The sequence below is a fragment of the Pristiophorus japonicus genome, chromosome 1, assembly GCF_044704955.1.
Source record: "Pristiophorus japonicus isolate sPriJap1 chromosome 1, sPriJap1.hap1, whole genome shotgun sequence".
NCBI lineage: Eukaryota > Metazoa > Chordata > Chondrichthyes > Pristiophoridae > Pristiophorus > Pristiophorus japonicus.
The window spans coordinates 375,065,355-375,077,814 of NC_091977.1; the positions used below are offsets into that span (position 1 = coordinate 375,065,355).

At 47.3% G+C, this 12,460-nt stretch overlaps 1 protein-coding gene across 2 annotated transcripts in view; it reads left to right on the forward strand.

Moving 5' to 3' along the window:
* The window catches only part of znf704 (zinc finger protein 704), a 394,480-nt gene that overhangs the window by 271,259 nt on the left and 110,761 nt on the right, over positions 1-12,460 (forward strand). The window lies entirely within an intron of this gene.

The following is a 12,460-nucleotide window of genomic DNA, read 5'->3' on the forward strand; positions in this document are numbered from 1 at the left end:
CAGTTCCAGTCATTGTCTCCTTTCCCATTGTGATGTCATGAGACACAGTAAACACAGAGAACTGCACAACATGGCCCCCGAGTAAGAACTGATGCAGCACTTGGCTTTATTGTTATCACATCAGTAGTCCACTAGGTGAATCTACAACACTTCTCCCTTCTTATTGAAGAAGTTAATCATAACAAATAATCATTGTACTTGACTGACATGGTATACACAACTCTGGATATACATTTCTCGAATGGAACCCATTTTATGCTTCCAAATTCTACTAAAGAATTCTGTAACACAAACAAAAGATATGAACTTATTTTCCATATTTACAAATTAAACTTAACCACTGGTTTTCTGTTTCGAAAAGGATACCTTCTTTCTTGAACAGAACAGTTATGTATACAACCCTATGTAACCGCCACCAAAGGATCCCAGCATCCCTTGGGAGCACTGTATATAAGCAGGCCTCCCATGCTGTACCAACACTGGAGTTAGAATAAAGAGACTAAGGTCATACTTAATCACGTCTACAGTACTCAATCACATTACTTTATTATGGACTTAACAACTGGCGACGAGATAACGAACCATCACGCGAAAATGCAGAGAACTGTTGGTATCCTGGAGAAATTCTCAGAAGGGGACCATTGGGAGGCCTTCGTGGAGCGACTCGACCGATACATCATGGCCAACGAGCTGGAAGGGAGTGTGAACACTGCCAAACGAAGGGCGATCCTCCTCACCATCTGCGGAGCAACAACCTATGGCCTCGTGAAGAATCTTCTTGCTCCGGTGAAACTCACAACCAAATCGTATGAAGAACTATCCGGGAGCACTTAAATCCGAAGGAGAGCGTTCTGATGGCAAGGTATTGATTTTACACATGTCAACGGTCTGAAGGCCAGGAAGTGGCGAGCTACGTTGCCGAACTAAGGCGCCTTGCAGGACATTGCAAATTTGATGGATTCCTGGAGCAAATGCTAAGAGACTTTTGTGCTTGGCATTGGCCATGAGGTTATCCTTCGCAAACTATTGACTGTTGAAACACCAAACCTGAGCAAAGCCATAATGATAGCCCAGGCATTTATGTCCACCAGCGATAAAACCAAACAAATTTTGCAGCATAAAGATGTTTTGGAAAATACTGTACACAAAGTAACGTCGTTTTCAGGCAGGAATGCATATGACAGAACGTACAGGCCTACAGCTGCATGACCTCAAATGACTCAGAATCTGCCATCAAGCATTAATGCAAGACAGTTAACACCTTGTTGACGCTGTGGAGGTGATCATCGAGCCCATCAATGTCGCTTCAAACATTATGCATGCATTATGTGGAACAATGGGATCCCTCCAGCGAATTTGCAGACAAGCTGCAAACCCTGCTAACCACCACGTTGCAGAGGAAGATCGATCCATGGCGGATCAAACTAAACTAGAGACTCAAACCGAGGAGGCAGAAGTGTACGGGGTACACACCTTCACTACGAAATGTCCACCGATCATGTTAAAAGTTGAACTGAATGGAATTCCAGTATCCATGGAATTGGACACGGGTGCGAGTCAGTCCATCATGAGCAAAAAGGCCTTCGACAGGCTGTGGTGCAACAAGGCACGCAGGCCCAAGCTGAGAACTTACACTAAAGAGCTGATCCCTGTAATTGGCAGCGCAGCAGTAAAAGTCTCCTATGATGGAGCAGTGCACAAACTACACTATGGATAGTACCAGGAGATGGCCCCACACTGTTAGGCAGGCTGGGAAAAATCCGCTGGAACTGGGACGACATCTGAGCGCTTTTGTCCGTCGATGACGCCTCATGTGCTCAGGTTCTGAGCAAATTTCCGTCGTTGTTTGAGCCAGGCATCGGAAGCTTCTCGGGGGCGAAGGTGCAGATTCACTTGATTCCCGGTACACGACCCATCCATCATAAGACACGGGCGGTGCCATATATGATGCGAGAGAAAATGGAGATCGAGCTAGACAGGCTGCAACGAGAGGGCATCATTGTGCCGGTGGAGTTCAACGAGTGGGCCAGTCCGATTGTTCCGGTTCTCAAGGACGATGGCACGGTCAGAATTTGCAGGGACTATAAAGTAACGATTAACCATTTTTCGCTGCAGGACCAGTACCCGCTACCCAAGGCAGACGACCTAATTGCGACACTGGGTGCAGGAGGAAAGACGCTCACCATGTTGGACCTGACCTCGGCCTACATGATGCAGGAGCTGGCGAAATCTTCGAAAGGCCTCACCTGCATCAACACTCACAAAGGTCTGTTCATCTACAATAGATGCCCGTTTGGGATTCGATCGGCCGCGGCTATTTTTCAAAGACACATGGAGAGTCTGCTAAAGTCGGTTCCGTGCACCGTGGTTTTCAGGATGACATATTGGTTACAGGTCGGGCCACCATCGAACACTTGCAGAAACTGGAAGAGTTCTAAGTCAACTAGATCGTTGTGACTCAGGTTTTCTGGCGCCAGAGGTCGAGTTCTTAGGGAGAAAAATCGCCTGCAGACAGCATCAGACCCACCGACGCCAAGACGGAGGCCATCAAGAACGCGCCGAGACCACAGAACGTGTTGGAGCTGCGGTCGTTCCTGGGACTCCTCAGTTATTTTGGTAATTTCCTACCCAGGTTAAGCACCTTGCTGGAACCTCTACACGTGTTACTACACAAGGGAGATGACTGGGTATGGGGGAAATCACAAGAGACAGCTTTTGAGAAAGCCCAAAATCTGTTATGTTCCAACAAACTGCTTGCCCTGTATGATCCTTGTAAATGTTTAGTGCTAGCTTGCGATGCATCTTCGTACGGGGTCGGGTGTGTGTTACAACAAGCAAACGAATGGGGACATTGCAACTGGTCGCTTATGCGTCCAGGAGCTTGTCCAAGGCCGAAAGGGCCGACAGCATGATTGAACAAGAAGCTCTGGCATGCGTTTACGGGGTAAAAAAAATGCATCAGTATCTGTTTGGGCTTAAGTTCGAGTTAGAAACTGACCATAAGCCACTCATATCGCTATTCTCAGAGAGCAACGGTATCAATACCAATGCCTCTGCCCGCATCCAAAGATGGGCGCTCACGCTGTCTGCATATAACTATGTAATTCGCCACAGACCAGGCACAGAGAACTGCGCTGATGCCCTCAGTCAGCTACCATTGCCCACCACCGGGGTGGAAATGGCACAGCCAGCAGACTTGCTCTTGGTGATGGATGCATTTGAAAACGAAAAGTCACCCGTTACGGCCTGCCAGATCAGGACCTGGACCAGCCAGGATCCTTTACTGTCCCTTGTAAAAAACTGTGCCCTCCATGGGAGCTGGTCCAGCGTCCCAGCGGAGATGCATGAAGAGATCAAGCCGTTCCAGCGGCGTAAAGACGAAATGTCCATACAGGCGGACTGTCTTTTGTGGGGTAATCGCGTGGTTTCTCCCAAGAAAGGCAGGGAAATGTTCATACACGACCTACACAGTACCCACCCAGGCATAGTAATGATGAAAGCTATAGCCAGATCCCATGTGTGGTGGCCCAGCATCGACTCAGATTTGGAGTCTTGCGGCGCCAATGCAACACTTGCTCTCAACTGCAATGATCGTCTCGGTACAAATGCAGGTGCAGGTGAGTTGGTTGGTTCTTCGCTGGGCTGCTGTGCAGTTGATCTTGCTGGGCTGCTGGGGATGATTTCAGCTTCATTGTCAACCGTGATGTCAGTTGCCACTTGTGTGTGTGTCGGATGGTCGAAATTGGTGGTGTCCTCTTCAGGTTGCTCGTGACTGTCTGTGAATCGCAGTTTGGTTTGATCCAAGTGCTTTCTGCAATTTAGTCCATTTGCGAGTTTGACCTGAAATACCCAGGGAGGCACCCAAGTTTGTGGTCATGGCCCTCCAAACGTGGTCTAGGATCCACATTGACTTCGCTGGCCCGTTTCTAGGCAAAATGTTCTTGGTTGTTGTGGATGCTTATTCAAAGTGGATTGAGTGTGTAATAATGTCTGTGAGCACGTCCACTGCCACCATCGACAACCTACGAGCCATGTTTGCCACGCACGGCCTGCCTGATGTCCTTGTCAGCGACAATGGGCCGTGCTTCACCAGCGCTGAATTCAAGGAATTCATGACCCGCAATGGGATCAAGCACGTCACATCTGCCCCGTTCAAACCCGCATCCAACAGCCAGGCAGAACGGGCAGTTCAGACCATCCAAGCAAAGTTTGAAACGCGTGTCGGAAGGCTCCCTGCAGACCCGCCTATCCCGAGTCCTGCTCAGCTACCACACCAAACCCCACTCACTCACCGGTGTTCCCCCAGCCGAGCTGCTCATGAAAAGGGCGCTCAAAACAAGGCTCTCTCTCATCCATCCTGATCTCCATGATCATGTCAAGGGCAGGCGGCATCAACAAAGCATGTACCATGATCGCGCAAATTTGTCACGCGATATTGAAGTCAATGACCCTGTATTTGTACTCAACTATGGACATGGTCCCAAATGGCTTGCTGGCACTGTCATAGACAAAGAAGGGACTAGGGTGTTTCAGGTCAAACTCGCAAATGGACTAACTTGCAGAAAGCATTTGGACCAAACCAAACTGCGATTCACAGACAGCCACGAGCAACCCGAAGAGGACACCACCAACTTCGACCCTCCAACACACACACAAGTGGCAACCGACATCACGGTTGACCACGATGCTGAACTCACCATCTCCAGCAGCCCAGCAAGACCAGCTGCACAGCAGCCCAGCGAAGAACCAAACAAGTCACCTGCACCTGCATTTGTACCGAGACGATCGACCAGGGAGCGAAAAGCCCCACATCATCGCACCCTGTAAATAAGTGTACTATTGACTTTGGGAGGGAGTGATGTTATGGATGCAACCCTATGTAACCTGCACACTACCGCCACCAGAGGGCGTACCTGTTGGAGTCCCAAGGGATCCCAGCATCCCTTGGGAGCACTGTACATAAGCAGGCCTCCCATGCTGTACCAACACTCTGGAGTTAGAATAAAGTGACTAAGGTCACACTTACTTACGTCTACAGTACTCAATCACATTACTTTATTATGGACTTAACAAGAACGTTCCAATCTTGTTGTAGGACTTTAACACATTCTGAGCTGAGCCTGAGGAGAGTTTTTCTCTAAGGGCTGATCTTGATCTACATTTGGACTCTCTACACTTTCAGACTGATTGTCTACCTGACTCGGACTCAGACTTAAATTCTGACTTCCTCTTGGACTTTTTTCTGGTACATCTGATGTAAGATTTGCTACTGGTACTCTACTTGTAACAAGACTATCTGACGTTTCTTTGGATTTGGATCCAACATTTGCTTGATGAGGGCACGTTTTACAAGTTGTACTGTGCGCTCTACTGCACCATTTGAAGCGTGGAACTTTGGTATGTTTCACACCGTTTCTGCTCATGAACTGTGTGAACTCTTCTGAATAAAATTGCAGCCCATTATCAGACACAATTTCTTCTAGGAGGCCGTATGAAGAAAACAATCATGTTGCAGTTCATACCTGAATCCATCAGGCTGTTTAGCAAGGCTGCTCAGTTTGTCAATTTCGGAATGTGGTCCTGGCAGCAGTATGACAGTTCTCTTAATTTCTACCCTGTGACTGACTTCCCTAAGGTGCATGGAGTCATAGATCCCACGCGAGGCCATCTGGGCCCCATCAGTCTATACCATAAAATATTTGAACTGTAAAGGTTTCCATTCATTGTGCGGCTGGTATGTGACCAACATTGCTCAGTGTACTGGCAGCTGCTGCAATGGCAGTCCACCATGTCAGCTCTCTGTCACCCAAGTGCCTGGGATATATAGAGAAAGAACTTGCATTTACATAGCACCTTTCACAACTTCAGGATGTTCCAACGCGCTTTACAGCCAATAAGTACTATTGACGTGTACTGTTGTAATGTAGGAAACATAATTTGCAGACAGCAAGGTTCCACAAATAGCAATGAGATAATGAGAAGTTGGATAAAGAAAAAAATCAGTGAGTATGGTTTCAATGGATTTTCAAAAAGCCATTTGATAAGGTACTGATTAAGAAAGTTATGGCAAAGAGAATTAAGGTGAATGTGGCCACATGGGTAGAGTTATAGTTGGAGACAGCAAAGGGTAATGGTAGAAGGAAGCTTCTCAAACTGGCCAGTTGCAGTAAAGAGGTTGAAGGGCTTGTGACAGTTGAAATAAAGGAGGAGAAATTACATAACGCCCCATTTGGGGCAGTAACTTTTGTGGTAGGGCAGAAGTACTGCCATGTGCTACGTGAGGGACTCCGTCGCGAACTTCCAATTTAGTGCTTCAGGAAGGAAGTGGAGTGCTAAATCAAACGCTACCAATTCCCTTGGAACGCTAAAGCCGGCAAGGGGAGCGATAGCGGTGCAGTGCTGCACAGTCTCAAGTGCAGCACTGCCGGGATCGGAGGCTCCTTCCCTCTCTTAAAGGGAAGGGCCATCATTGCAGGCTGTGCCTTGGAACGAGGTACTTCGTCGCCTATAGCAGCCACGATCCGGCCCAACCAGCCCCAAGCACTCCAGCAGAGTGCAGGGCTGGTCGATTGCAGCCGAAGAAAATTCTCAAAAATGGCCATCATGCATTAGCATCATTTTTCTTTTTCCCTCACCAATGTTCCCTTTAAATTGCATCCGCCAAGCACCCGACCTCACAAACAATCCCTCCTGCAGCTGTCGGTGTTGTCACCCGGCGATGCTGCAGAGGGCGGAACCGAAGTTCGGGTCCGGGGCGCTACCGGGGTGATGCGCAGGACAATGATGTCACGATCTCCCGATGCAGGACATCATGGAGCTAGGGGTTATCGCTGCCGCAAAACTCCAGGAGGATTTAGCGGGAGTCGTTTCTTTCACCACACCTGGGTCGGTAAGTCTTAGCACCCTGTTATCGCCCCCCCACCCCAAAGGCGATAACGGGAGGTGCAAAGGAGGCCAACTTCTTGGCCAAAGTGTTTTCAGTTAGTTGTATGAGTACTTTCCACTTAAGTACTTAAGACACTTAACTGCTCAAGTGTGTGCAGTCATGATATTCTCATATTAATTGCTATGCAAACCGAACCCACTGGAAGGAAACGTGCCTGCTACAACATCGTTATATAATACTAAATATTCTGTGGAGAGAGATTAATGCAGGCATTCATGACATAGTTATCATTTTTAAAGCTTGATGCCTGCTAACTAGAGGACAGATATCTTACGCTGAGCCTTGCCTGACATAATAACTTCATGAAGTTCTGCCTGTGTGCTGGGGAGACACAGGGTTGGTGTGTGATTTTTCACATCCTCCTGATGTCATCCATCATCATAGGCAGTCCCTCGGAATTGAGGAAAACTTGTTTCCACTCTTAACATGAGTTCTTAGATGACTGAACAGTCCAATACGAGAACCACAGTCTCTGTCACAGGTGGGACAGATAGTCGTTGAGGGAAAGTGTGGTTGGGACAGGTTTGCCGCACGCTCTTTCCGCTGCCTGCGCTTGATTTCTGCATGCTCTCGACGACGAGACTCGAGGAGTTCAGCGCTCTCCCGGATGTAGGGTCCCAGGGACTGGCAGCATCTCTTACACATCATTTTCACTCTGTTAGATAGGACATATTGACATACCTACATTCTGTTTATGGGCTATTTTAACACATAGAAACTTACTCTCATTTAATGTCTCTGTCCACTATCTGAACTCTCTGGATTACTTTGTTTTCCAGTTGTATTTGTATACAGAGAAAGTTTCATATACAATTTGGAAATTCCCTTGCCCTGGAAACACAGTCTAGTGCAAATTAATACATGATGCAATCTTAAAAGACATTTATGGCTATTCATAGTTGGCTACTAGCAGCTTTGCTGAAACATGAATACATTATTTAATATATTGCAGTGGTGGCAAAAGTATTTTTAGGATAGATTTGCAAATTATTTATAGGATCAATGCTACAGCTTTAAATGATAACTATTCTTTGTATTTGTTAAATGGAGAGGGAGAGAAAGAGCACTTACATGGAAGTAAGCTTCAGATCTTCAGATATGATGCAGCCAGCTGTGATAATACAATACTACACCCACTTGAATCGGTAAAATTGACCAGCCACTTGGTATAAATAATAGCATGACATTCTTATTTTTTTTTCCATATTGCTTTTGATTTACTTATAAATGTTTGCATAAGGGAGAACAACATAGCTTTGCAAGTGCCAGCACGCCCAGGCTGACGTGACTTTAATCACTCTTTGGGCAGTAATCTGGCCGCGTGGATCACCAGTCCATTATACAGTCCGTCCGATTTTCATTCCATTGAAATCAACACTCAGTTGAGGAATATATCAGAATAATTTTAGAAAGGTTATACTATAATGTCATGTATATTTCTGTTTTCTGTATATTCAATTATAAAGCAGTTTCTCCGAGCACAACAATATAAATACAATGACACAGTAAAGGATCTGATATTAGTAGATTCTTCTTCAGCTGGAAAGGCTGTTGAACACTGAAAGTTGTTCACGATCTCTGGGCACATTGAAAGCTGTTCTGTTTAATGAAATGAAGATGTTTTATAACTCTTCTAAAGCATAACACAACACCGCTGTGATGTAAGGGAAGATTTTGTGGAGTAGAGAAGTTACATTTAATATTCTGCAACATTTGGTGATCATGGACACCATGCAAGGTTTTTGTCAGTGGTTATTGTAAAGTAGATTTTTCCCCAATCTCCATATTTGAGAAGTAGGGCTAAAACTTTGGTTGCATGGCACCTGTTGTTTGGGCGCTACAGCTGCAAAATTGGGTCTCAAATGGCGTCGGAGCAGCAGAGCACACTTCTGGTGTGAGCCATGCCGGACACCATATTGATGAGGGCGGCCGTTAGGAGCGTGTGCTGGAAGTATGGTAAGGAGGCAGATCGTGACGTCGATGCCAGCGCTGCCATTTTCATCATAAGAACACAAGAAATAGGAGCAGCCGATGCTGCAGCCTCTCGAGCCTGCACCGCCACTCAATAAGATCATGGCTGATCTGATCCTGGCCTCAACTCCACTTTCCTGCCTGTTCCCCATAACGGGTGACTCCCCTATATCCTCCCCTCATCATCGCTAGAGCTAACGCCTGTGTTAACGTCGCACAGCTAAACATACGTTCAGCAACTGCAATGACCCCCTACCAGAGATAGGTAAAGGGATCATCACCAACTTTCAGGTAACATGCTTTTTGATTTCTACTGGCTCTGTGTAAGTTTGTAGAAGTCTTTGGTGCTTTCCACATTTGTTTGAAATTGGTGAGGTGACGGAGTGGTGTTGTAAGTAGAGAACGCCTTGGTTCTGACTTCAAGGGCCCTGGTCAGATCACTTGCTCCCAGTCACGGGTGTTCTTGTTGTCATCCCCTTGGCCTGCAGTATGACAGGGAGATGGAGCAGAGGGAGTGAAGAAGAGGACAAGCTGCTCACAGAGGGAGGAGTAGGAAAAAAAGAAAGACTTACATTTTTATAGTGCCTTTCATGACCACCGGACATCCCAAAGCGCTTTACAGCCAATAAAGTACTTTTTGAAGTGTTGTCACTGTTGTGATGTAGGAAATGCGGCAGCCAATTTGCATACAGCAAGATCCCACAAACAGCAATGTGAGAATTGTTATGTATGTTAACTTGTATATACCTTGTACAGCCACCAGAGGGCTCATCCCCTGGAGTCCCAAGGGATCCCACAATCCCTTGGGAGCACAGGTACTTAAGGAGGCCTCACAGGCTAGAGAGTCACTCTGGAGACCTGCAATAAAAGACTACGGTCACACTTTACTTTGAGCTTATAGTATCCAGTCAGACTATTCATATATAACAACTGGCGATGAGATACAGATGACGAACCCAATGATGTAGAGAACAGTGGGCATCCTGAAGAAATTCTCGGAGGCTGATGATTGGGAAATCTTCGTGGAGCGACTTGACCAATACTTCATGGGCAACGAGCTGGAAGGAGAAGCGAACGCTGCCAAACGAAGGGTGATTCTCCTCACCGTCTGCGGGGCACCAACGTACTGCCTCATGAAAAACCTGCTTGCTCCAGCGAAACCCACAGAGAAATCGTACGATGATTTGTGCACACTGGTCCGGGAGCATTTGAACCCGAAGGAAAGCATTCTGATGGCGAGGTACCGGTTCTACACCTACAAAAGGTCTGAAGGCCAGGAAGTGGCGAGTTATGTCACCGAGCTAAGACGCCTTGCAGGACATTGCGAATTTGAAGGATATTTGGAGCACATGCTCAGAGACTTTTCGTACTTGGCATTGGCCATGAAGTGATACTTCGCAAACGTTTGACTGTAGAGACCCTAACCTTGAGTAAAGCCATAGTGATAGCCCAGGCGTTCATTGCCACCAGTGATAATACTACAAAATCTCTCAGCACACGAGTGCTACTACAAGTACTGTGAACAAAGTGATGTTTTCAAAGCGCAACGTACAGGGCAGGCCCCACATGCCTGCAGCTGCACGTCCGCAGATGACTCAGAGTCCACCATCAATGGTGATGAATGCAAGGCCATTAACACCTTGTTGGCGCTGCAGGGGTGATCATCCATTCATGCCAATTCAAAGGGTATGTTTGCATGGGCTGTGGAACAATGGGACACCTCCAAGATATGTGCAGGCGAGCTGCAAACCCCGTTAATCCTGCGAACCACCATGTTGCAGAGGAGGACAGATCCACGGCGGATCACGACGAACCAGAGCCTCAGACCGAGGAGGCAGAGGTACATGGGGTGCACACATTTATCACAAACTGTCCCCCGATAATGCTGAAGGTTGAATTAAATGGAGTCCCGGTTTCAATGGAGCTGGACACGGCCGCGAGCCAGTCCATTATGAGCGAAAAGACTTTCGATAAATTGTGGTGCAGCAAGGCCTCAAGGCCAGTCTTGACTCCCATTCGCACGAAACTGAGAACTTACACAAAGGAACTGATTCCCGTAATCGGCAGTGCTACTGTAAAGGCCACCTACGATGGAGTGGTGCACAAGCTACCACTCTGGGTGGTACCGGGCGATGATCCCACGCTGCTCGGCAGGAGCTGGCTGGGAAAGATACGCTGGAACTGGGACGACGTCCAGCGCTCTCGTCCGCTGACGACACTTCGTGTGCCCAGGTCTTAAACAAGTTCCCTTTGCTGTTCGAACCAGGCATCGGGAAGTTCCAAGGAGCAAAAGTGCAGATCCACCTAATTCCGGGGAGCGCGACCCATCCATCACAAGGCAAGAGCAGTACCGTACATGATGAGAGAAAGGGTAGAGATCGGGCTACACCGGCTGAAACGAGAGGGCATCATTTTGCCGATCGAATTCAATGAGTGGGCCAGTCCGATTGTTCCAGTCCACAAGGGAGACGGCACCATCAGAATCTGTGGTGATTACAAAGTAACTATCAATCATTTCTCCCTGCAGGATCAATACCCACTACCAAAGGCTGACGACCTTTTCGCTATGCTGGCGGGAGGAAAGACATTCACGAAGCTGGACTTGACCTCGGCCTACATGATGCAGGAGCTGGAGGAATCATCGAAGGGCCTCACCTGCATCAACACGCACAAAGGTCACTTCATTTATAACAGATGCCGTTTGGAATTCGATCAGCCGTGGCGATATTCCAGAGAAACATGGAAAGCTTACTGAAGTCGATCATGCGCACGGTGGTCTTCCAGGATGACATCTTGGTTACAGGTCGGGACACAGTCGAGCATCTGCAGAACCTGGAGGAGGTTCTTAGTCGACTCAACCGCTTGAGGCTCAGGTTGAAATGCTCGAAGTGCGTTTTCCTGACGCCTGAAGTGGGGTTGCTGGGGAGAAGAATCGCTGATGACAGCATCAGGCCCACCGATTCGAAGACGGAGGCAATCGAGAACGCACCGAGGCCACAGAACGTGATGGAGCTGCGGTCATTTCTAGGACTCCTGAACTACTTTGGTAACTTCTTACCGGGTTTCAGCACACTGTTAGAATCACTGCACGCTTTACTGCGTAAAGGAGACGAATGGGTTTGGGGCAAAAGCCAAGAAAAATGCCTTTGTAAAAGCTTGAAAATTGTTATGCTCAAACAAATTGCTTGTGTTGTATGATCCATGTAAGCGTTTGGTACTAGCATGTGATGCATCGTCGTACAGGGTCGGGTGTGTATTGCAACAAGCTAATGAATCTGGGAAATTGCAACCGGTTACTTATGCATCCAGAAGTCTGTATAAGGCTGAGGGAGCCTACAGCATGATTGAAAAAGAAGCGTTAGCGTGTGTCTATGGGGTAAATAAAATGCATCAATATCTATTTGGGCTCAAATTTGAATTGGAAACGGACCATAAACCACTAATATCCCTGTTTTCCAAGAGTAAGGCAATAAATACGAATGCATCGGCCCGCATCCAGAAATGGGTGCTCACGTTATCTGCATACAGCTACGCCATTCACCA